Raw genomic sequence first — 26,826 nt, 5'->3', positions numbered from 1 at the left:
AGTAGCAGATACTTTAAAATCTCCAAGAATCAGGATTCTTAAAGCCCTCAAACTGCATGCATCATTGGTCATGTCATAAAGTTGCTTCCACCTGAAGTCTGACCAGTATCTCCTTCAACAGAATGGTCCTTTGCTGTCAGTGGGAAGATTTCCTTCAGTCCACAAACCTTTGTGAATGGCTGCTTTCAACATGAAAATAGTGTTTACATGTTTTCTGTCATTTTTAGCATTGGAGCTTGGAGATGGGGTTATCTTCTGCCGCATCACAGAGGGTTGTTCTTCTACAGCTGAGAAACATTTCATTGAAGGTGGCATGAGGTATACATGAAGGAGGGCAGAAAGAAAAGGTTTGTGCTCTGCCTCCCCAAAATGTAGATAAATGTGGGCTTGTTGTGTCTTTAGTGTTGAGCCAGAACATTTCTCAACTGCCAAAATCACAAAAAAATAAAATGGATTACAACTGGCATAACACTATGTACGACATACAAACTAACATTTTCACAGCATGCCATCAATTTTAAAGTCTTATCTTTCTCAGTAAGCCTCACACAGGGGAGGCTTTCTTGAATGAGAAAACATCAGCAATGTGCCATTATTTATGGGATTGGTCACACTCTACATGTGCTATAGAAAGAAAAATAGTATTGTTTGTGTTACTGTATGCAGTATTATTTTTAATAATGTGCATAATTTTAAGCTCCCAGAGTAGGGTCCAGTAACTTATATCCTTCATCAGTTTTCAAATCTCAAATTTTATAAGCTTCATATTTACTTGTTAAATGTAAACTTCCCCTTAGCTTTAAAAAGAGTGAAGTGTATTTACCTTTCAACTTGTTCTTAAAAAAATGCATTACTTTATTCTGACAGTTTGTATAGCTGGCTTGCCTGAATAATTACTCACAAAGAAGAATGTATGGCAAGTTTGTAAGTAGAATAATTATTGAAGAATAAATCTTTTCTTCAGTCTCTTAAGCAATTTTACAATGAAAACATGAAACTAAATCTTATTTTTAAAAGCTTGGATTGTAGAATACCCTTCAAATTAACAGCAGAAATGGCAAAATAGTTTTTTGTGGGCTAACAAACATTGTACTTGAAGGGGAGACAAACCCTACATTAATAGAGGGTGTCATAAGAAATGAGAAATGTTACTGTGTGCAATTTATCACAGGAAACACTTTTCCAGTAGGAGATGTTTCAGGAGATGGAATTTCTAAGAGGTTCCTGTACACCAAATCCTGAAGCTTTACATTCCCCTGCGTTGCAGAACCCAGAAAGGATGAATTTTATGGTAAGATCACAAGCTAAGAAACGTGTGCCAATTTTATGTATGCTTCACAAAAACTATGAATTTTCATAAATAAACGTCAATATTAATCAGCAGGTTTGTCTCTTCTGTATTTACATGCAATAAAATATATTCTTGTCTATAAAGGGCTAAAATTAGCATTGCTGCTTTTTCCCAGAAGATAGTCCCATCTGAAAAATTTAGCCCACAGTATGTAGTGAATTTTTTTGTGCACCTTGTAATTGATAATTAAATATATGTGGAGATTGTTTATTTTGAAAAGAATGCAAAGTGGCATCCCCGGGCACACTGTGCTATGAGTCATTGTGTCAGGGCAGGTTTTTCAACAGTCTAGTGTTCAGCAGTTCGTAACCAAGCAGCACTGAGTTGCAGGCGATTCCAGTCCCTGTCTCTGCTTTTGCCATATGTTTGCGTTTCTCTCCAAGGGTATATCCATCAAAGATGCTGACAAGCAGCACTAATCAATGTGTATCAGAAAGAACTTGGTTACGGTTCTGGTATGAAGCTTAAAGTAGCTGTGTCATAGGAGGCACAGGAGGCGATTGTACTTAGCGTTTTGAGCTGAATTAAGACATCCAAGAAGAGAGAATATAGGACCTGTGCTAGCTGGTTTTTGGGGCATCGAGATTATTCTTTCTTTTTTTCTGACTGTCTGTGCCAGTAAATGAGAGTCAGTTCCGGGTGTCTCTTCATTACTGCAACTTCTAGACAGCAGAAAAATACATCAAGGTATTTGAATAGCAAATGATGTAGTGATAGGATCCACCTGATCGTTATTCCTCAAGACAACAGGAAACTAGCAAGGTGACATTCAGACTTAATGACTCGTGCAGGCTCCAGAGCATTGTAGAGCACTAGCAATTTCGAGTTCCATTTTTCCAGATAAAATCTGTAATAACCAAAGAGAGATATAAATATTATTTGAAATATATTTTTAACATCTTCCTACAAATCTACAGTATTCTTTATAAAGACAATAACAATAATAAAATCTTATCTACTTGTGTTTCTGTTGACTTTCATCCTTGCAATTGACTGCCCCTAAGTGAACTAGAAGCAGGTTTCTGTACTAGGAATTAATTATAGACCTGCCCATTTGGTCTTCTTAAAAACAAAGATCTGAAACTGCTTCTAAAAGACTAGTGTTTTTATTTGGTTTGCAACACATAATGGGGGCCGTAGCTGCTTATTCATGGTATCTATGTTGTATATACTGCTGCCTGTCCATGACACTTTTAATTTTTGATTTATGCATTTAAAACATTACTTTGTAAAATGTACATTGATATAAAGTTTATTTTTAAAAGCAGACTTTAAAATGTTTTTTTATAGGCATGGTAACTACTCTGCTTCATTTGCCTGACTGTTGTGATAAGAGACATATGGCTTGTCATGTTTGGGACATGTATCTCTTTGATGTCCCACTTCAAGATAACAGAACAAGTAGGGGCATGAAAAATAAAAGGTGTCCATTTCCTTGCATGATTTTTACTTGCTTTAGTATAATACATACTTATTTCTTTTTCAATTTGCCATTGATTTTGGAATCTCATGCTTATGTCATAGCCTGTATGTACAAAAACTGCATAAAACTGGGTGATCTGAGATTATTCTGTATGAAGTTCTTTTACAGATTGAAGAAAGGCGTTTCCCACAATGTTGCTGAAAAACAGCTGTATTTTCCTGTAAGATCCACTGAGGTTCATAATTTGTGCCTGAGGAAACAGGGCCAGAATGAAAGCTGACAGGCTTCTGCTCCTTTTTCTGTTCCACCACCGAGACCTTGGCTGTAGTGTTAGGACTCACAGCACTTCTGCTTTTGTGCTGTGCCATAAACAGCTCTCCCCCTGGACAGAGTCCACAGCTATGCATACATCCGTGCAAAACAGTGACAACTCAGTCTGGTTCATGTTTAGCACGGTTGTCCTTTTACTTCATACTCCTTTTCTTGTATGATAGATTTTAAGAATAGATTTTAAGAACATTTCTCTGGTGCTCAGGGCCAAGATGAAAGAGATGGCAGGCCATTCCCCAAGCACCTTGTTGTCTCACTCATGATTTAGGTCTGTTTTACTCAAGTGCACTCCGCAGCTAGCACTGAATTGATGTTTTCCTTTGGGACATAGTCCTTAACCTCCTTAACAAATGAAATATTTACATGTTTTATACTGCATAAGCATACAATGGATTTTTTTCTGTCATAATAATTTTCTGGACATGCTGTTTGGCAATGCAGATATTCACAGCTGGTTTGGAAGGGTGATTTAAAATTTTCCTAGTAGACAGAGAAAAAAGCGTAAGTGGAGATTTGGGGTTTTTACAGTATAGATGATTTGATGTCAGTCTCGATGTGGCTGAAAAGACTGATTCTATTTATATGGAGAGTCTGCTACATATGCCGGCAATTTTGAAGGATTTAGTGTAGCTGTGGCAGATCTGGTGAATGAAGGTTGGTTCCAACATATGATGGAACCAATGGCTGTTTGATACCAGATAAAGCTAACAAATCAAATAATAGACCACTTTCAGCATATTGGAATACTAGAGAAACTAGCTAGCCTGGGACTCAATATCTTTTCACTGTAACCATTCCTACATCATTAGCAGAATTATTAGAAGACTCCCTTAGATTTAGGATCGGATTTAGTACTTGTTAAAGTAAGTGGATATCCTTTCCTGGATTGAGTGAGCTGATACAAACCCATGGACACAGACAGAAAAGTAAAACTAATTGAAAAAGAATGGACATACTCTCATGAAACTTACTGTAATGCTTAATTAGAGGAAAAAAAATGGAATATTGAAAAAAGACCTGGAAATAAAACCTAGAGGGGAGAAAAAAAAAAACAAACGGTGTCAAGACAGAGTACTGTAACTCATTTCTGTTGACACTGGAATTGGAGGAAAGATGTGATGACAGGTTCATTAGAGTCAATAAACAAGTTTTGCACCTGAACTATGATTTTTCATATGTAACAAATGCAGATGAAGAGTCTTTCTCTGATTCCACTGATTTCACTGATTCAGTGTAGACAAAGTGATTACACAGTGATTATGTAAAAATATCAGTAATAAGTTTTAAAGAATTTATATTTTTATGTCTTTTTTTCTTTGTTTTTAAACTTAGGTGTCCTAAAAGAAAAGTGGACTTGAAATGAGAAAACAAGATTTTTTCAGTTTGAAAATGTTAAACTGAATATTACAAGTGTCTAGGAACTCTAGAAAAGTTTGATAAAACGATGCACTTAAGCTGGCCTTTTTTGTAAAGATTTTGAGTACCAATAAATCAGCATTTTGTAACAGAAAAATCTTACTGAATTTTTAAAGCCTTATTAAAAATATTTAATAAAAATAATCTGGATCTGCTGTTTTAATAAATCACTAAGATGACAAGTTTTACATCTAAACTCTTTATTCTGCACCTGTGATGGAAATATAACAATTATTCCTACAAAATATTCCCCTAGAAAAACACCCAATACTTTATCCACTGAGGCAAGGTAAATTTTCACCTACCAAGTTCAATGTAGCTGTGATTACAGTGCCACCAGTCTGTCTGCTGGCTATTTTGTCTATGCGTGTTGCACTTGATACATGCGTATATATATATGGTAGTCAGATTTGGTATGAAGTGTGAAACAGACTATTCTGAGTAACAATTGCAAGGGTTCCTAAAATCTGATTTCTGGAATGAATGCTGGGACTTGTCTGCAGGCATGGAGGTGAAGGATTTTACCGTGGTTTAGATGAAAGGCACAATTGTTCTTGTAGATTTGTGCAAGGTCCCTGGCAATGATCTGTCTTCTATGCAGATGCTGTTTTTGCAAAATTTGTGATAAAGTCTAATAGGACAACAGGCAAACAGAAAGTGATGTATTCACACTGTCTGGTTGCATAAATCTATCCTACAAAATAAATGGGGATAATAAGTGGATTTGGATGCTGAAACTGCTGACTCTAGGGTTTTTGTGATGTGGTTTATGGTATGTTGGTTCAATATAGACTACCTGTTACCTCAAAATAATAGCTCGAGTTATGTTACCTCTGACAGAGTAAATGCATATGTGAACATGTTAAAAATTATGCTTGAATGTGATGAATATTGTCATATACTGAGTTTTTTAACTTTGACATCTTTATGGAGAGATAGGTATAATTTTCCTCTCAGTAAATTTCCTGACTGCTTCTATACTTAAGTGGTAAAACTTTAGAGTGATGCAAACAGATTTAGTAATACAGCTTCCACTTAACACTAATAGGACTTTTACAGCTAATTTCCTGTGCATCAACTGGAAAATATGCCACTTAATATAATCTAAACATGTATTTATAGCTTAATTATTCTCTATCGTTAGACAAAATGCAACATTGCATAGTTCCATAACTTAATTTATATGATATCCTGTAATAATATGTAATATGCTTTTGTTGGAGAAAACACTTTGAAAATGTTTTCATTCTGAATCTATACAACTAAGATAAATCTGACCACCTTAAGTGTACACAATTTGTTAAAAATCCCCAAAACCCTAAAGAGCAATGCAAACATATCAGTCAAGCTGGAGAATTTTATTTTGGAAACTGTGATGACAAACAAAATGAGAAACACTTCTGAAACATATATTAAATCTGAGCCTGCTGGAATCATATAGGACGTAAACAACTGTTATTTTCTGGATGTAAGCAGTAGAACAGCCATTGTATCTGAAACAGAAGAGCATCCCTGCTGTTTAGAAAAATCTACCCGACTGATGAAAATAAACTGTCCCTACTTTTAACAATGTTCAGAGTGTCTGTCCTGAGTGATCTTTGCAGACTGTTTGAATTCTGAAAAATACAAAGTTTGACAATTGCAGCAAAAACCAAGACAGTTAAAAAAAATATTTTTAGCTCTGTCTTCCCCAAGGTGTGCTTGATCAGCCAAAGCCAATTTGAGAGGAAACTGCAAACTTCCATGAAGTGGCCTTCAAAATAAAGAAGGTAAAATGTTAACCTGCTGAGAGTATGTAAGACTGTAAAGTCCCATAGATGACTTAGAGAAAAAATAGTATGCAAGAATTCCCAAGTACTGTACAGTGGTCACACTTAATATAATATTGGCTTTCAGATTTTGCTCACATCAGTGAAAAAAGCCTGGTAGTGCTGAACTTGAGCTGTCCCTGATGTCTTGTAGGCTTGTTACACCATGTACTACTGATGACCACAAATAAAAATTATTATGAGCTAGTAGAGGTTGCTGAAGATAAGAATAATTAAAATAGGCTGACATTTTTGCTGTTTAAGGAAATCTGAAGATTTCTGCAAATGTCGGGGGGGAAAAATGACATTCCAAATGGCATGTGGCATGACTACTAGTGTTAGGAATACCAAGTAAATTTGGTATCTATCTAGTAAACAAGCTAGGAGAACGTGTACATTAAAACAACCAGGGAAATAACAACGAAAAACACATGTGGTAAGAGTGATGGAGCCAGTACCATTTAGTCAATACAATTTGTACAGCTGATGTACTTTTTCTGTGCTTAGACATATTGCGCCATATCTCCTTATTATGCTAGCAAGAGAGATGATTAATAAGATGATTTATTGTTTTTGGTATTTTTAATAAGTATGATACTGTGGCAATAACTTCCGTGATCTACGTGGCTTAAAATCATTGCATTGTAGTAAAGGAAAAAATATCAAGTATTTCTAATGTCAGGTGCCAAAGTTTAGCACTAATAGTCTGGTTGTCATCTTGTGTAAGTTTTCATACCTTCATTTGTGCTTGCTGAGAATCTGGCCTTTAAAGATAATGATCTAATTTCAAATTTGATCGAATTCCTTTTAATTTGGGTTTAGTTATTTTTTCAGACAAAGCAACTCAGACTTACCTGAGACCAGATTATTAATTGCATGCGCTTCAGTGGCCTGATAGGGGAGTGTGAGTTACACTGGGTAAATACCTAAATAATATTAGGTGCAGAAGTATACTTTTTTTTTTTTCTAAAAAATGTTTCTGTGCTTCAGAGGCAACATGGATGTTAATTAACTTGTTCTCTGTTTTCTAGAGAGTAAATCTGCGTAAGAGCTTTCTGTGTCATAAATCATAAAGGGTTATGGATGTTCTTTGTGGTTTAGCACATAAATGGCAGAAGTTAGCATAAGGAAGAGCAATGGGGCACACACATCTGTCTTCTCTGTGTTATTAGATGATGGGTATTAATGGCATTTACAGTGACCAGTAGCTGTGGGCTAAGAATTACATAACTGGTTTCATGGATTTTTGACCAAAACTTGCATACTGACAAACCTGTTTGTATGTACACAGTTTTGCTCTGTAAGCAGATTATCACAGAAGTTTAGACCAACTCAGAGACCTCCTTCCCTCCTCTTTAGGCTGTCTCTGTGGTAAACATCTACAAACTGATGCATTAGGTGGGGTAATCAATCACAGACATTTTTGAATGCATTTTTCAGACTTCATTTTTTGTGTATTGGTTAAAAAATTCCAAAAGAAAATTTTATGAATATTCCCTAAGACAGGGGTATCTTCTGCCCTTTATAAATCAGCTCCGCCTGGAACAAGGAGATTTGGTATGAGAATGACCAATACCTAAATGTTGTCCAGTATGGCACAGGCTCCTGATTCCTTTATATATTACAGCACCCTTCATCAGTGAGGACCATAGGTTTTTAATATCTCTAATGCAAAAGTCTTTCTTCATGATCACTTTTAAGTTCTAGCAGAAAATGTCACTGGAACCAGACACCTTTTGCCTTGGTTCAGCTGTCCTGTTTCAACTCAGATCCCACATTTGTTTTCTGCATCATTTACTTTAGCAATGAAAGACTTACAGATATCATCACGTCAGCAACTAATATTTCAAGGCAAAAATATAACCACGAAAGTCCTCAAAAACTGAGTTTTGGTGTCCACAAGAAAGCAACATATAGACTATTACAGGATGTATATGAAAATCTTGCCCTCAAGTGAATCATGCCTCCCTTATGAGTATTTGCAGATGCAAATTGTCTTTGAATTCAGTGCTGCTAGATCTAAAATATTCCTGCTACTGCTCCCTAAGACCTGTGACTATTTAGGACTCTAAAGAACTAAGTTTAAAGCAACTTTTGAGTCTGATGTCTGGATATTTTCTAAGACACCAATCCCAGTTAAGAAAGACATTTTGAATTACAGTATCTTCCTTCTTTTTTTGCCTAAATCTAATTGTGTCTGAAGGATAGTGTGATTTGTGCAGCTGGATGTATCTGCCTCAAGCTTAATGAAACCACAGCTAATGATATAATGAGGAAATAATATCTCATAAAAACTGACCTAAAGGGTGTCTTGCAGTTTCCACAAGGCTGTAGGTAGAGGGGCTAAGAAATCCTCCACAGTTAGTTCATCAACTGAAGGCAATTTAAAATACTGGTTTGGTGCTCTAAAATTTATCTCACGTTAGCTTTCTCCAAGGGAGGAGGGAGTCTATTACAAATATAAATAATTGGAGTGCCATCTGCTTGAGGGATATAAACTTACAATATAGCACAGAGTTAATATGGATTAAAACACTGTCAAAGCTGTATGCCAACAAAAGAGGTTGAGACTGCTTTTCTGGCAGAACACTGGCTCTTAGTAATTTATCTTAATATTCTATTTATATAAGACCTATAAGCTTAAGCACAGAAGATTAATGAAGGTTGATTTGACTGCCCTCCTTACTTCCTGTGCCTTTCACAGCATTATAAAGGTGGTAGATTGCTAATCAAGAATCCTTGATGCTTTGTCCAAACTCAGAGGTGAGTTTCTCAGAAATTATAATTACCTGTAATTCCAGCTATGATGTCTTTGACTATAAGTCAGTTAAACTATTCATCTTTTCCACACATCTTCCTTACAAAATGAAACCACACTAATAAATAGTATTTCATTACTCAGAGCACTGTTTCTTCTTCTATAGTTTTATCTCTGTCACTGCATCAGTAGATTTAATAAAAGTACAGATGACAATAGTTCATAGCGACATTGTCTTATGTAGTAAATAGGACACTAGTCTATTTTCTTCTTTTTTTTTACTGTATTTTCATATGCAGTACTTAAGCATTATATTTCACTTGCAGCTCAAGCTTACAGATTTGGATCATATCCACTAAAACATATTTTCTTCTGAGCCTTTATAAGGGTCTTATTAGCTATATATAGTTATTATTTATTATACATATACATTATTAGAAGGTCATGTGCCTGAAACAGATGCTAACTATTGTGAACCAGCATAATGCTGCTGTTTTGTAAACTCCGGTACTTAAGCAACCTGCTACCTGGATAAACAATGTCTGCTATGTCCGAATCAATGCATAAGAAAATACATAAATTACATTTCTTTCATTGACTCTGGTTGCTGGTTGTTTGTCAGGCACAGGAATCGACATCTGGCCTGTACCTCATCTATGGGTGTACTGGGTCTGGCTGGGACAGAGATAATTTTCTTTATAGCAGCCCAAATGATGCTGTGCTTTGGATTTGTGACTAAAACAGTGTGGGTAACACAGCCATGTTTTAGCTATTACTGAACAGTGTCTACATCATGTCGAGGTTTTCTTTTTCCTACTGAAGGAATATTCCACACTCTACAGTGTTGTGCTCAGCAGTAAAAGCTGTGGGAAAGGAGGAGGAAGGAAGAATGTTCATGGTTATGGGAGTTGTCCAAGTAACCATGACATATGCTGAGGCCAGGCTTTCCAGGAGGTGGCTGGACATCTGACTGGTGATGGGAAACTGAATTAATTCTTTCACTCACTTTCCTTGTATGCACAGCTTTGCTTCACGTATTAAACTGTCTTTACCATGACCCACCAGTGTTGAGATTTGCTCTTCTGATTCTCTACCCCATCCCCCTTTGAGGGAGTAAGAGAGAGACTGGGTGGCAGCACAGCAACCAACTGGCAGTTGTATTTATTGTTGCCTTTTGCCTTTTAAATAAGTTAAGCTAATAAATAGCCTAAATCTTTTGTAGACAGGGATATTTTGAGGCAAGGTCCTGAAAATTTGTATTTGCCCTTAAGGATACATTTCTTCTTCTAAATGGATGAATTGGTTGCATTTGCTGCCCCAGAATGGCATTATCATTTAGTTTTTCTCCCTTTCCATGTTATTTGCTTTTATTAGTGTCTTTATTGTTTTTCACTGTTTCCTGCATTTCTCTGGATTATGAGTTAATTGATGCTCTCTTCCTTCCCACGCTGCTCCCTTCCTTCCCATGTTGCTCTCTGTCACAGTCTAAACAGGTGTAGAACAAACATCCCTTAACCTTAAGTATTTCGTGTTATTTTGTGCAAATTTGATGTGAAGCAAAAAAAGTCTGTTCCAGCGCAGGACAACAGAGAAATTGTAAGAAATCATTAACACTGGAAAATGGTGCATGAAGAATGCTTCTGTCCACAATTGTTTAACAGGATTGTACCTTTGGGCAGTCTCATCTCTAATAATCTATTTTTCCATCTGTTACATAGTCACAAAAACTCTTGTTTCTTAACACTTCAAGGGCTACAATGACTGCATAGAGTGCTCTGTAATAATTACACTGCATCAAGGATTTGTTCTTTTTTCACTGTAAAACAGCTATGCATGTGCAGAAGACAGAAAACATGCTATTCAGTTATGTTAAGCCAAGCAAAACTTTATTCATATGTGCTATTAATTATTGATGTATTAGATTTTCAGAAATATAGACTTTAAAATACAAACTGATCTGGAAACTGATGAAAGCTGCTACATTATCATTAAAGCAATGAATATTGTTGCTTAGGATTTAGTTTCTATTGATTGTGTGTCATCAGTTGTGTGCAATAATGAATTTACTTGATTTCAGTAAGTGCTATTTCACAATGATCATAAATTAATATACTGTTACTGTAAAAATTAAGTTTTTCTTGTTTGGCAGAAAACCAAACTCTCATCTGCAAAGCTCTGTAATGGTTAGAGTCCTCCAAGACTCACATTAGGCCATGGCATAATGTATTTACTAAAAACCTTGAAGCACTGGGTGAAAAGGGAAAGAATAAACATTTTTCAGATGTCACCCAATTATTCATATTCGTTTAAATCTGAGAGGATTTTTAGGGACTTTGAAAGTACCTAACAAACCCAGCCACCTTGATGGGAAAAAGTAAAATTCATGCGGATTAGATACACATTGGAAGTAAAAAGTTTTAGCTGTAACTAACTAGGAAAGGACATGCTCATCTGTATGAGTAGTTCCATGAAAACAGTTGCTTTAAGCGTGATAAATATATTTTCCCTCTAGCTCTTTATTTTCACTTTTGACTTCGTGAGAATTGCTGCCATTAAAACAGGAATAGCTTCATCTTACAGTTCCCACAAAAGCCGAGTGAAAAGCAGGAGGTTATTTAATTTCAATACTAACTGTAATTCCTTTGTTATCATCTACAGTGTCCTAGACATCTGCCAAAAATTCACTAAAAGAGCTGGACTGCTACAAGACATTCAGAATCTAAGGACAAATAGGCAGAGGTTACAGGAAATGGATAGTGGTAAAAGGGAATTAATATATAGTGAGAAGATTTGTGTCCATAAAATATAGAAGTTCAAGTCACTATAGAAGGGGCTGGCATACCAAAAAAAAAAAAATAAAAAAAAATTGCATTGCAGTTTCTTTGTTTCAAAGGTCAATATCCCTATAGTGGCTGCAATGGTATTTCAGGATGTTCTTCACAAAAGACATTTCACTGTTACCTTTATTTCTCCTTGTTATCCTATTCTTTCCATATTAGGTTGCCAGCCTTCCTGGCATCTAACACACTGATTACATATGTGCTATGAAAAGAGCTACTGTCTCAAGACTGTAGAAACCATTTTAACAGGAGGAATAAACCCCCAACAATATTGATGGGTAAATAATAATAATATAATCTTTATTACAAGAAAAACTCTTTTAACACTTGGATGAAATAATTTGGCACTGTTTCTAGCTGCTCTCCTGTCCTAATGTGTAATGACTTCAGGTTGGTTACCTTAATTCTATGCATTTGCTTCTCCTTGGTGATCTCTACTTGCATAGATTATTGTGGCTCGTGTCACAGCAGAAGAAACGTTCTTCTCCTCATTCATGCAGAGTATCCTACTAAGCACTCCTGATTCTTGTTTGCTGGTATTACGAAACAAACAATAACAATAATAAATGGGGCCAGACAACTGCTCCAAAGAATTTAGGATGCAATGATCATACAGGTCAATCTTTGGGATGTTTCTAAGGACATTGAACTAGCAGTTCACTGAGTTCTCTTTCCTCTCTAAGCTCATTGTCCCCAACAATTTTCCATCTCTTTCCAAGACTTTCCCATTTGCTTTCATTGCAGCAGACTTTGGTTTTCTGCCCTTCAGTCTGTGTGCTGGGGCTAGGAGATGTACGTCCTTTTGGAGGCAGCAGCTTGACTTCCTTCTTCTAGGATGACACAAGTAGCAATGGTTTAGGTTTTTGTCTAATAAATGACTTTAGAGGATGACAGGTAACTGCAAAGTTAAACCTCAGGATTAGATTACATCTACGTGTAAGAATTTGTATAATTTAGTATTAAAAAGGCAAATATATGTCCATGCACCCTTATATGTGCACTCACCAAAAATTCTGCTATAGACAGCCATAAACACACACTCAGTCTTTGTAGTTAATAAAAATGGTGGATATAGGATTAATTAAAAAACAAACAAACAAAAAAATAACCCACCAGCAAACTTTTCAGCCTATATAATCAATGTCCTGTACTAGTATAAGGGTAAGGAAGGAATATCCCAATTCTGTTGATTAATTTATTATTGGATTTTTTTGGGGGGGCGGGGGGAGTGTAGGTGAGACTCATGTGTTCTAGGCAGACTAGGTAATATCTTTGTTTTCTGATTCTCCCTCATGAACTGTCAATTTCCCTGTAAGATGCCCTTCTCCATAAAGATATATCTCATTCTCAAAGGAATAACTAACTTTCACACCTATTTGCTGAAGGGGCACGTGCAAAAGATCTGTGAAACAGCCAGCAAGATAATGGCTATGAGCAGTGTGCAGTGGGGAGAAAACTCCTTCCCGCAGAATGTTAAATATATGTTTGGTGGCACATTGCCTTTTCTGACAATAACCAAGTAATACCTGTCTAGACTTTATACTCTGTAATAGTTTTTTTGTTCTAAGTGCTTGTATAACTGTTTCGGAGTGAGTTTGCGGTTACAGCTATTGCTGCTGTCTTTGGTGGTGCATTTAACATATTAATCACCGTCTGTGCAAAGACATTGTTTCCTAAATGCCTTTCATGCCTAGCCTCTTCTCAGCATCAGTTCTTGCCTTCCTGCTTTAGATCCTGCATTATCTCACGGAATAGCCCATCAGCAGTAACCTTCCTCAGGACCGCCTCTTTCAGTACTTTTCAGAGCCACATGAACTGAGGTCTCTTTCTGTTAATCTGTAATTTATCAGGTGGAAATTAATGTAATTGTCTTAATCTATGCCCTTGATATTAACATCTCTATTTTCTCTCATTTTTACAGTTTCTTCCACATTGCAAAACATACTTCATGGAAGTCTAAGTCTGTATAATAGACTGGTGAAAAAGTTAAGAACGGCTGCCTCAATATATTTTTCTGCATTTCCCTTATCTACAGGCTAATGTTCTTGACTGAATTTGATGGACCCCAATGTTTAAGAGCCTCAGTGCTGAAGTACTGCAAAAAGCACAGAACAGCATATTTAGTTTTGATGTGTGTGTTTGGTTGGTTTTTTCTCCTTCTGCTGTTTTGTTTGATTATTTGTTTTATTTTATTTTATTCTGGTTTACTTTTCAGTTTACAGAGGCTTTGTGTGAAAAATGAATATTTATTAAATTGTAACAGACGGTATAGTCAAATCTCTTCTTAATGTGAAGCATAAATTACACATTTTCTTGTAAGCAAGTAACTTTTACAAAATTAAGCACTTGATCTGTTTCCAATTTATATCCTCCTTTTGCTATTATTTCTCTGTACAGCACATTTCATTAAATATCTCTTCCTAGCACTTACTGCTTCTTGCTCTTCATACTGACCGTTTACTTTTTACCTTTTTGCCCTGCTTTTCATCATTTTTCCTGCTCATACATTTTTCTTCACTCTTCTTTTCCCGTCTTCATTTCCTTTCATATATTTCTACTCTATTTTCAAGTTTTTAATGCATTTAACACCTCTTTTGTTCTCTCCATCTCATTTTCCATGTTGCCATTGTCAGTCAGTTTGAACATATCTTACATTAATTTTCTATCAGCCATGCATTACATAGCAGGAATAAGTTTCTGCTTTCTCCACATGCTCTGAAATTCTCTCACATTTTGGGGAGGGGAGGCAGTTTTCCATCAAAAGTACTGATATTTCAATGTGTTTAACTTACGAGAATCAGTTGATCAATTTTAGCCAGTGTTTTCTGTGTGTGGATCCAGGTGAATATTATTGCCACCAATTCATTTTCAGATTTAGGAGCAAAGTGATAATGGTCAGGAAAAGACCATCTTCACAATCACAAACAGTAGGTGTTTGATTAAGAACATGGGTGTCATCAATATGTATTCCCATGCAACTAGCTACAGAAAAGACTGAAAGCTGCAAGGAGAAAGCAGAAATGGTTCTTTGTTTCCCAGAAGCCTTCCAGAAGTAGACACTATTGCATAAACATCACAGGGAGTTTTTGGGGTACTGGACCATACCTCGACTACAAAAGTAAAACAAAACACCAGACATACCTTCTCCAACAAAATTCCACAAAAAAACATTGCTCCATTTCTGTCTGAGCTGAGAAGTTCTTTCCTGACGGCAGATTCGCTGATCCTTTACCACTGGATGTCAGTGACTGCAGAGCTCTTGTGTGATAACTCACCTTTCAAAATTCATATAGATAGAATCCAGAGCAAATAAGGATATAAGCCAGTTTCTCATTTCTTCAGTTAGGTAAACATGTGCCTTAAAAAAATTATAGTATAATATTCACCCTTGCTTATGTTACTCAATTACTTCTCAGTCACTATTGAAAAACACCACCATTTGAATTTTCTGTATCAGAACCTGATCTTAATTTTGCAATGAGCAAAAGGCAATTTTTTTAACTTACTCTGAAACTGTGAATTTCAGCTGCAGCTAGGTAACCTAGTTTTTTGCTTGCACTGTAAAATACTTCTTTTAATTAAGAAAAGAATAGTTTGTTTATAACTTTTTAAATATAAGACACCTATAAATATGTGGCAAATGGCACCAGAAGTCCTTGAGGAACATATATTAAATTGTACTTCTTGTGCTAAAGCGGCTTTATTCTTGTTTAGCTTTGTACAAGCTGCAGCTACTAAATGTTCCTTTGCAATGGACTTCAAGTGTCTCCAAAGGTCAAGAACAATCTTGCTTTTAAATTGAAGAAACGAGTGACATTTCATTGGTTGTAATGGCAAAAATTATTTATTTCGTTAGTTTTGCTTTTTATAAAATGTGTTGACATAGTATTTTTGTACTGAGCACTTAGAGTTTGAAATCACCACTAAGGTTTCCTGACCGTGACTTTTTTTGTTTTTAGCATTGGTGTAGGTATTCCTTATAATTTCTTTTTTCCCCATAAAATGGTAGCTGTGCTATGCTATATCAGGATGAAGGTACAGAAGTAGTAAAGCTTTAATTTTTTTCTGTTTGTTTTTTATGCAGGGACAGGCACAATTTCTGATGAATAGGGGAAAGATCTGATACTGACCTGTAGTCTAAACCTTCAACTGATACAATATTACATGGAATGTATTACAAAAATAGCAAAGTCATGTATACACAGTAGTTAATTTGTATTGAAATTAATAAATTGCCATCTAAAATGAAATTTAAAAAAAAAAATAGTTGGAGAGGGATAGACACTTTAAGATTGGCTTTAGTTTAATGCTTAAGCTGATCCATGAGCAGCCCAGATTCATGCTTACCTGAACAGAAAGGATGGTGTTTTTCCACGCCTTGGAGGTGAACAGTGCAAGAATAATTTGCATTTTTTGCATGTTTTAACAAAGGACATTGAGATTACACATAAGAAAAAGTACTTAACGGTGAGAGTGGTTAAGCCTTGGGACAACTTGCTCAGCGGGGCTGCAGGGTCTCTGTCCATCACTAGAGGTTTTCAAAACTCTGTTGGCTGAAGTCCTGAACAAGCTTTGAAGTTAGTCGTGCTAAGCAGAAGCTTGGACTACATGACCTTAAGGAGTCCCTACCAGCCTAAACTATTCTATGACTCTCACTGTAATATTCAGAGCCCTTACACAGACTACAGGAAACCCAAATTCAAATTCATGCTCTGTCCAAGTTAAAGGAGATATCTGAATCAGGGGATCCCATACCCCATTAAATGCCAACTCCACAACATGCTTAAAGTCAATTTCTTTATTTCTTGATCCCAGCATTTCCAAAGTTAGAGAGAGGAAGATCTCAGTAACCAATTCTTTCTTGATCTTTCCCCTAGAGCAAATCGTTTGTTACCAACGGATTACACCAGACACAGTCTAGATGACGGCAGTGATCAGGTACAGCTAACCCTTGTTAGTACAGATACTAGTGTTATTTGGAGAAGTACAGGGACCTGTGAGCCAGTGTCAGTCTACTCCAAAGGTGCAGAAATGGGAAGCCAAATCATTTATTATTTATTCATCTCTCTTGTGAGACTGCCCTCTCCTCAAGCTGTTTACTGAAGAGTCAGCAGGTGGGAACAGGAAATAGACTGTCTGCTTTTCCTTGTGCTGATTTATGTCTGCTCACTACAAACAAGATATTATATATAATGGATGTGCTCTTTAATTAGACTGTTGTAAAATATGCAATTACAGCTACTAAGAGCACTTTTATGTCTGAATACATAAATGATTTCAGGATTATTGGTGCAACTTTTGTAAGGGAGTGAGTTGGTTTCCAAAATCTACATTTATGTATGTTTTTTCATAATCAAGAGTGCTTTCAAAGCTATGTACTTTATATAAATTTGCGTATTACAAGGAGCTGGACAATACAGGTTACAAAATACTTGATATTAGCTGATTTTGCTTTCTTTTTAGTGTTAGGCTTTTCAAAATCATTAAAAATTCCAAAGAAGCAATAAAAACAAAGCAAAATTTTCTCAGTCTTTCATAAATAAAATGATTTAGGCATTTTCTTTCAGTATGTGGCCTACTGAATTACATGTTATGCTAGGGATAACACTGAAATTATAAGAACAATTTACTCATACTACATGTAAACATGTAGTTGACTTGCTTTTGACAAGCAAATAAAAAATACTTCCTATGTCTGTTTGTGATCTGTTTTGTGTATTTTTGTTGTGTGGAATTCAAGTGGCTTTGTGTTTCCTATTAGTCTTTGAACGTATGCTTCACCTTCAGCTGCTACCTAGATAATGTAGCCAAAAGAAATGTTTTGTACAAAAGGAAGATGATGAAAAAATATTTGCCATAAGACAAGAAGAAAATGGACTTGTTCTGCACAAAGCAACTAAGTAAATGAGCTTGTAAAAGAGCAGTCCTCTTGACTGTTATTTCTTATGTTTTCTTCCTTTTTTTCTTGCCTTCCAAATCATCATATGAAAGGTAGTGCAGAAAATGAGGGCAGACCTAAAGACAGTGGCAGATTTTGTAAATAGCCCTTGTACAGGTATAAGGAAAGGAATACAGCTCAGGAAGACTTCTGGCTCTAAGACACAGAGCTAGGGCTTGCTGTGTCTATAGCCGTGCCATGGTGCTGTTACAGAGGCATGCAAGCCTACCTCTGCACTACAGGATGCTGTAAAGCCTCTAGTGGTCTGCTTCTGTAGCATCAGGGTTATACCTGAATGTAGTACTTAATGAATTAGACTATGTCACTTAGTAAGACAGGCCAGTGCAAAAGCTAACACTGAATTTCTAAGCTGTGTGATCCACTGTTTCATTAATCAGAGACCAAGGTAGGCAAAGAACAGGAAAAACACATAATGGAAGCACTTGAAATACAAAGAAGGTTGTGGTGTGGCACTGCTCAAAGGCAGCTTGAGCTCACTCTGCTTCAGCTCTTCACCAGCCCTCTCAACGCAGGCAGAGTCTGTCCACACGCATCCACTCAAAAGATCTTCTTTGTGCCCGGTGCTTCAGATTCTGGGGAGCTTCTCAGGTTTGCTGGTGAGAGTGAGAATTGAGTTGGCTTCTGTCCTTTATGCACAGCTGCTCTGGACTGAAAGAACAGTGAATTACATTGGGGAAGCATCTGAGTGGGGACTGGTAAATCCAACAGCACCCAAGCTAACTGCATACCACCATTTGTATCTGCATCATATTTTTCTATACTTTAATTTTGTGGAGCTCAAAAGAACAAATTTGCAGTGAATATGACTAACTTGCGTCTTTGTGTTTGGTTTCCTAAGGTTCTGCACAACACAGAAATGAGTAACCTTTTGTGTGTGTGTGGGGTGGCCTGGAAACAGCAGAGCACATTCCCTGTCCCACACCTGCCCTCAGAAGCCCAGCCGATCTGACCTGGCTCTGCACTAGGCCAGCTCTGAGCCTTCCTATCCAGGGCATGATTAATCCACCTGGATTTGATTATAAATTGTTAATCCCCTTGGATAAACCACAGATGATGGGGACTGACTAAGCCCCTACTGCATAAGAAATATCATTATTCATTGACTCTAATAGCAGCTCGTGTGATCTAAAATAGAATAGCCTGTTTAACCAAAAAATAAACAACAAAAAATAAAATGGAATTGGGTTTTTATCTAAACCAAGGATTACATTTGGAAGGATTTTTAAAAGTGGATTTTAAAAGATTAATTTAAAATAATCTCTACAGTTCAACGGGATTGAAAATTGTATTAATTTATTTTAAAATTTATTTAAAGTCCTTTTAAAAAGTTATTTTCTTTCTTTCCCTGTTGCATAAAAAACTTACCTTCCAGTTTGTATCATACTATTGGCCTAATGTTAGTTGATAGGTGTTTAATTTTCACTTTAATTAATATTGATTCACAATGCTTTAAGTGCCATTAACTTTAGTCCTATACCTAAATATCAATGAATTATTAAAAAAACCAAACCAAATACCAGATTCTGACCTAAGCCTCTGTATTTTCTGTCTGATGGAGTTAGAAATCCATCCTCCAAATGTTGTTTTTGTATCACTTTTTACAAACAAAACTCAACAACAAATCCTTTAAAATAAGTAAAACATTTAGGGAAAGGACATTCCCATTGTTTGAGTATTCCTGTTGTTACCTGAGGAAAACTAGTGAAAATGTTTTGAACAAAGGTGCTCTTAGGGTGTTACTTGGTGATTATCCTCCTTGTAAGGTTAGAAATGTTCACAAAATGCACCTAAATATGATTGAAGTTGGAATAAAAATGTAGGAAAGAATGTGCCATGGGTCCTCTGAAGTAGGTTTCTAGAAGTATTTCTTCCAAATGTGTTAAATGAGTGCTCCTTGTACTTGTGAAAGTGTTCTTTCTGATTTGTACTAGGTCTATACATTTCATTTTTCCCCCTCTGATTTCATAATGAAGTGAGAGATATGGATCACTGAACAGATATAAAGCTTGTAAGCAGGTGGAATTTAGGTCTGGGGTGGATAATGGTGTGGGGAGAAGTGACTGTTGTGTGGGTAGCACAAAGGTATTTACATCACATTAACTCTGTGTCCTCTGTAAGGTAAGGAGGTCACCACAGCTACGAGTTTAGTTGGTTGGTTTTTTTTCTTTTATGCTTGATATCAGGAAGAATGAAAATCTCTTTCTGGGCAGGGCCAGAAATATAACTGGGAAGCAAGCTATTGGACAGGAAATAAAATGTAATTTTCCTGGATGAACCCATCCATGGTGAGGAGAATCAGAAAATGGCTTTCTTCATTGTCCTGGTTTCAGCTGGGATGGAGTTAATTTTCTCATTAGTAGCTGGTGCAGTGCTGTGCTTTGGATGTGGACTGAGATGTTGATAGCACACGGTTTTAGTTGTTGCTGGGTGATGTTTGCACTAAGCCAAGGACTTCTCAGTTCCTCAGGCCCTGCCAGCGAGGGGGCTGGGGGGGCACAGGACACTGGGAGGGGACACAGCAGGGACAGGTGACCCAAACTAGTTAAAGAGGCATCCCATACCATGGGACGTCATGCCTGGTATGTAAACTGGGGGGGTTGGCCAGGGCCTGCGGATCACTGCTCGGGGACTGTCTGGGCATCAGTCAGCGGGCAGTGAGCAGTGGTATTGTGTGTCACTGGTTTTATTTCCTCCCTTTCTTTTGGATTTCATTCCTCTCCTCCTCTCCCTCCTTTTCATTATAACTGTTACTGTTATTGTTATTATTATTATTTTGGGTTTTATTTTATTTCAACAGTTAAATTGTTCTTATCTCAGCCCCCCAAGTTTTACATTCCTTTCCAATTCTCCTCCCCATCCCTCTAAGTGAGAGGAGAGTGAGCGAGCGGCTGTGTGGCACTTAATTACCTGCCAGGGTTAAACCACAACATTCATTTTTTTGTTTAGAAATTTAGATTTTTGTTTAGAAAATAAAGGAGTATGTGGATAATTCTTTATGAAAATGCACTTGGATTATCCAGAGTATCAGACCTGGCAGAATAATGAGATATCATATTTTATTCCCCTTACATACTTTCCAGCTGAGGGGAGTAACAATACTACACAAAACTAAGTTCTTAATCAGTCCAGACAAGGTAATGGAGTCCTAGTGTGCCAGTTTTTTGTTCTTACTGAAGAGCAAGAGAATTGCTCTGTCTTGATGTTTACAATAACTTAAAGGCCAACTATATTGCTAGCTAGTTTAGATTGCACTCACGCAGGCAGAAAAGTGTCTATCCGATTTCAAGGTATTTCAAATACACTCTCCAGTCTCATGTATTTGTTATATGAATATATGATTTTTCTAATGCCACCTCTATAAGCAGACATCTCCATGCCATTAATATTATTCCCTGCTCACAGCAGTTATACTCTGATACACACCTACTGGGTTTAGTGAGCTATTTCAATATTTATGTAAACATCTTAATAAAATGAGAATGGTGCCTAAGGTTTGTTCCCTGTTATGAAAGTACACTAGAAACACAATGAATCCAAAAACCATCACGACAAAGCAACCCCTCATTTTCTTTCCATCACATGACTACTTACTTATGTTCCAGCCATGGCAAGAGGATCAAGGAGAGAGCAAACTACAGCTGACCATGCTTGAAACCCCTCCATGCCCTATCGATTGTGCATGACAGAAAGACTATGACAGTCACCATCATGGAAACATGGTGGGATAACTCACATGACTGCAGGGGATGGCTATAAACTGTTTAGAAGGGACAGGCAAGGAAGGAGAGGTGGTGGGGTAGCCCTGTATGTCAAGGAGTGTTTTGACTGCCTAGAACTTGATGATGGTAAAAACACGGTCAAAGGTTTATGGGCAAGAATCAGGGGGAAGGCCTGCAAGGCAGATATCCTGGTGGGAGTCTGTTACAGACTACCCAACCAGGATGAAGAGGCAGATAAAACATTCCACAAGCAGCTGGGAGAAGTCTCATGATTGCTGGCCCTTGTTCTCATGGGGGACTTCAGCCTACTGGATGTCCGTAGGGAGGAGACAGTGGGTTTTTTTTAAAATTGATAATGTGCAGCTGTGGCCTTGCTTTGACGATGTGCAGCTGTGATCCTGCAGCAAAGAGGTAAATAACTTTGAGGGAGTATAAAGAGAAACCCGGATGAGACAAAAACAAAGGAGGAATGTGATCTCACCTCTAGAAGATAAGGGAACAGCATGAACAGCAGAGAGTAGTCTATAGTGAACAGTGGCTGGGCGTGCGGACAGTGGAGTTTGACTAATAGTAAAGCTTTTAGCTGTGCGCGTACAGAGTATGAACTTATAAAAGCTGTAACTAATAATAAATGCCTTTGCTTCACCACCCTTGCCAAGTCCATGCCTCGAACGCCACAGATGTCTGCTGGAAATACAACACAGCAGAGGGGAAACAGTCCAGGAGGTTCCTGGAGTGAGTGGAAGACAATTCCCTGACACAGCTGGTGAGTGAGCTAACCAGTGGAGATGCCCCACTGTACCTGCTCTTTATGAACAGAGGAGAACTGGTGGGTGATGTGGTGGTTGGAGGCTGTCTTGGGCACAGCAATCATGAAATGATAGAGTTTTCAGTTCCTGGAGAAATAAGGAGGGGGTTCAGCAGAACTGTTATCTTGGACATCTGGAGGGCCAGCTTTGGCCTGTTTAGGAGCCTGGTTGACAGAGTCCCTTGGGAGGCAGTCCTGAAGGGCTAGGGGGTCCAGGAAGGCTGGACATTCTTCAAGAAGGAAATCTTAAAGGCCCAGGAGCATGCTGTCCCTGTGTGTGGGAAGACGAGCAGGCAGGGCAGAAGACTGGCCGGGCTGAACAGAGAAGAGCTTTGGCTGGAGCTCAGGGGAAAAAGGAGAGTTTACCACCTTTGGCAGGCAGCTCAGGAGGACTACAGAGACGTTGTGAGGTTATGCAGAGTGAAGATTAAAAAGGCTAGAACTCAGGCTGGCCACTGCTGTAGAAGATAACAAAAAATGTTTTTACAAATATATTAGAAGCAAAAGGAGGGCCAAGGATAATCTGCATCCTTTATTGGATGCACGGAGAACATTGCCACAAAGGATGAGGAAAAAGCTGAGGTACTTAATGCTTTCTTTACCTCAGTCTTTAATAGCAAGACCAGTTGTTCCTTGAGGGTACTCAGCCCCCTGAGCTGGAAGACAGGTATGAGGAGCAGAATGAAGTCCCTACAGTGCAGGAGGAAATGGTTAGTGACCTGCTGCTCTGCTTGGACACACACAAATCTATGGGGCCAGATGGGATCCACCCGAGGGCATTGAGGGAGCCGATAGAAGAGCTCTCCAAGCCACTCTCCATCATTTATAAGCAGCTCTGGCAAACTGGGGAGGTCCCAGAAGACTGGAAGTTAGCCAGTGTGACCCCCATCTACAAAAAGGGCAGGAAGGAGGATCCGTGGAACTCCAGGGCTGTCAGCCTGACCTCGGTGCGTGGAAGATGATGAAGCAGGTCATCCTCAGCACTATCACACAGCATGTTCAGGACAACCAGTGGATCAGGCCCAGCCAGCCTGGGCTGATGAAAGGCAGGTCCTCGTTGATGAACCTGGTCTTGTAAGACAAGGTGACCCACCCAGTAGCTGAGGGAAAGGCTGTGGATGTTGTCAATCTAGACATTATAAAGCCTTTGACCCCATCTCCAATACAATTCTCCTGGAGAAACTGTCTGTCCGTGGCTTGGATGGGTATGCTATTTGTTGGGTAAGAAAACTACCTGGGCAGCCAGGCCCAAGCAGTTGTGGCGAGTGGGGTTACACCCAGCTGGTGGCCGGTCACACGCGGTGTCCCCAGGGCTCCGTGCTGGGGCCCGTTCAGTGTCTTTATGGAGGGCCTGGCTGAGGGGATGGAGCGCACCCTCAGCCAGTTTGCAGATGGCCCCCAGCTGGGCGGGAGTGTTGGTCGGCCTGAGGGCAGGAGGCTCTGCAGAGGGTCTGGGCAGGCTGCACCGATGGGCCGAGGCCACTGTACGAGGTTCCACCAGGCTCAGTGCCGGGCCCTGCCCTTGGGTCACAGCAACCCCCCGCAGCGCTCCAGGCTGGGGGAGAGCGGCTGGGCAGGGCCTGGGGGGAAAGGGCCTGGGGGTGCTGGCTGGCAGCCGGCTGGGCAGGAGCCAGCAGGGTGCCCAGGTGGCCGGGAAGGCCGGCAGCGTCCTGGCTGGTGGCTGAAACGGTGTGGCCAGCGGGGCAAGGGCAGTGACCGTCCCCCTGCGCTCGGCACTGGTGAGGCCGCACCTCGGGTACCGTGTTCAGGTTTGGGCCCCTCGCTGCAAGAGGGACAGGGAGGTGCTGGAGAGTGTCCAGGGACGGGCAGCGAGGCTGGTGGGGGGTCTGGAGCACAAGTCTTGTCAGGGGCGGCTGAGGGAACCGGGGTGTTCAGCCTGGAGAAAAGGAGGCTCGGGGGGGGCCTCATTGCTGCCTACAGCTGCCTGAGAGGGGGTTGTAGGCACGTGGGGGTCGGTCTCTCCTCCCAGGTAACAAGTGACAGGACAAGAAGAAAAGGCCTCAAGTTTTGCCAGGAGAGGTTTATAGTGGACGTTAGGAAGAATTTCTTCACTGCAAGGGTGGTCAGTCATTGGAACAGGCTGCCCAGGGAGGTGGTGGAATCACCATCCCTGGAGGTGTTTAAAAAACACATAGCTATGTTGCTTAGAGACAAGGTTTAGTGATGGACTTGGCAGTCCTGGGTGTTAATAGCTGGACTCAATGATCATAAATGTCTTTTCCGATCTAAATGATTTTATCATTCGGTGGTGGTGGGAGCCCTCCACCTGGATACTGGATTGCACCTTTCTGCTGCAGGGAAGGGCCACATCACTGCTGGGCTGGGTCGTGTCCCCCATACAGACATACAGAAATGAGGTGCAGGGCTGCTGGGTCTGATGTCTCCAGCTTCCCTCCTGAGTGGGAACACAACGGCTGCAGCAGCCCCAGCTGCTTCTCAAAGCTTGCCCTAGGCTTGCTGCTGCCCTTGGGCTCAGAGCGAGGAATTACGACGTTCCTGTCCCTGGGCCGCAGGTATTTCACTGTACAAAACTTGTGTGGTCGGGAAGGTTATCCACTCTCCGTCCAAGCAGTGATTGTAGCCATCATGTGACTTGGCCTGTGGACTTTCATGGGGTGTCATTACAGCAAGGGGAATTTTGAGCTCTGCTTTAGGTAGTGGCTCATCACAAAGTCATATAAGCAGCTTGCTTTCTGAAAATACTTCAGTTCTGTTTGAAAGGGATTGAGCTGGTATTTCTCGGTTGTGCTAGGCTATAGAGCACCCTTCTATGCTCTATGTACAACAAATGTCTGCTAGAGGCATTAGATTTTAGTCAGTTATGAGATAATGCACTTGCAGACTAAAGCTTCAGTTTATCGCTCCCATTTATTCAGAGGTGGGCTCACTGGGAGGAGGAAGAGTGTTTAGTAAGTAAGTACATTTCGTGACTTCCACCCTTCCTTTAGAAATAGAAATAATGTTTAACTTAAGCATTTGCACCATATAATGCAACTGTGGTCCTGCAGCCTTCTCTGTCTAAATGGCTCTGTGCCACGCTCTGTGGCCCCAGGTACATGGTGTTTAGAGATTGTCAGAACATGTGCCCGTATTTGAACCTTAAATGTCCTTTGGGAACACAGGTAACCTGAAGCCCAGAGCTAACAGTTTATTAGGAATGTCATTTCCATTTCAATTAAAGCAAGTAGAGCAAAATAAAATTGAAGTAACTAAATAAAAAAGTAGCTACCCAAAGGACAAGTATGCAGTAAAGAGTTCATTACTTATGAGAGATTGAATCTTTTCCATCTAATCCTCCTAAAACTTTGGGTGATTTTGCACAGCTTATCTGAAAGTTTAGTATTTGAAAGTGTGGTCTTGAAGCCTAGGCTACTGCAGTTTCAGTGGGGGTCAACAGAGGTTTTTAAGACTTCATAGGGACGTCCATGGTATAAGATGGTAATATATGTGAAATATATTCCAAACCAACACGTAATACATTTGTCAATTGTTTTGGGGTTACAATAAGAGATTTTTTACAACCTAGTTTCAACTTTCTCTCAGTTCCTCTAATATAAGCAATTTAGTTTGTATTTTCTTTTGAAAGCACTAATTAAATTATCAAACTTTTATATTTGAATTGAAATATTACTATGAGTGTTTAATGGCAGAGGAAAATGCTGAGTTTTGTTAATCAGCCTTAATGATTTATGACATTGCATGGAGTTTAATTAGATCAGATCAGATTAAATAAAATACACACAAGAAAGCCATTACGTGAGAAAACTAAATGTCCTTACAGCACTGTTTAATTCTTTCCTTACTTACGAAACAAGAAATTGTAAGTATAATATATACATTAAACCATGGTGGGAGTAGTTGCTTGAGAAATTTTACTAAAGAAGTTAATGTGAGGTTTACATGATGGATATACACAAATCATATTGTAATGTAAAGAAAATTTAATGCCAAAAGAATTTCCTTTGAAACTGCTTTTCACTGCAGACTGGGGTTCTGAATGCATGAAATAAACTATGAGAAATAATTGAATTCTGCCTCTAAAGTTTCATTTATAATACAGAAAGTGGTCTGTTCATGAGAGTGGGTAGGTGTTCTGATACTGCCTTGACAGACCAGATTTGCTTTTCAGTTTAAGAAAACCCTCAGTGATTCCATTCAGCACAGGCATGAAGGCATCAATCATTTGGTTTTCTTCATGTAGAGATAATGTTTGCATAATGTATGTTAGACACTGTATAGGCTTTTGCAATGGTTAACAAATAGTGAGTCCATTTGTGGGTGTTGCAGTGCTGAATGAATAAATATATGCAAAAGTTTATGTACTCTCTAAAGAGTTGCAAGACACAAACAAGAAGATAATATTTGGTACTGATATTTTCATGTAGCCCTCTAA

General features: G+C 38.8%; 1 long non-coding RNA gene across 1 annotated transcript; it reads left to right on the top strand.

Annotated features, from left to right (window-relative positions):
• The first annotated feature begins 8,983 nt into the window (after positions 1–8,983).
• LOC114017358 (uncharacterized) lies at positions 8,984–16,871 on the top strand. The gene is made up of 3 exons (XR_003562365.2): positions 8,984–9,091; positions 13,848–14,057; positions 16,806–16,871. It is a non-coding gene; the product is annotated as an uncharacterized LOC114017358 (long non-coding RNA).
• Positions 16,872–26,826: the final 9,955 nt, after the last annotated feature.

This window comes from Falco cherrug, chromosome 1, assembly GCF_023634085.1.
Source record: "Falco cherrug isolate bFalChe1 chromosome 1, bFalChe1.pri, whole genome shotgun sequence".
NCBI lineage: Eukaryota > Metazoa > Chordata > Aves > Falconiformes > Falconidae > Falco > Falco cherrug.
This window is presented reverse-complemented; position numbering and strand designations above follow the sequence as displayed.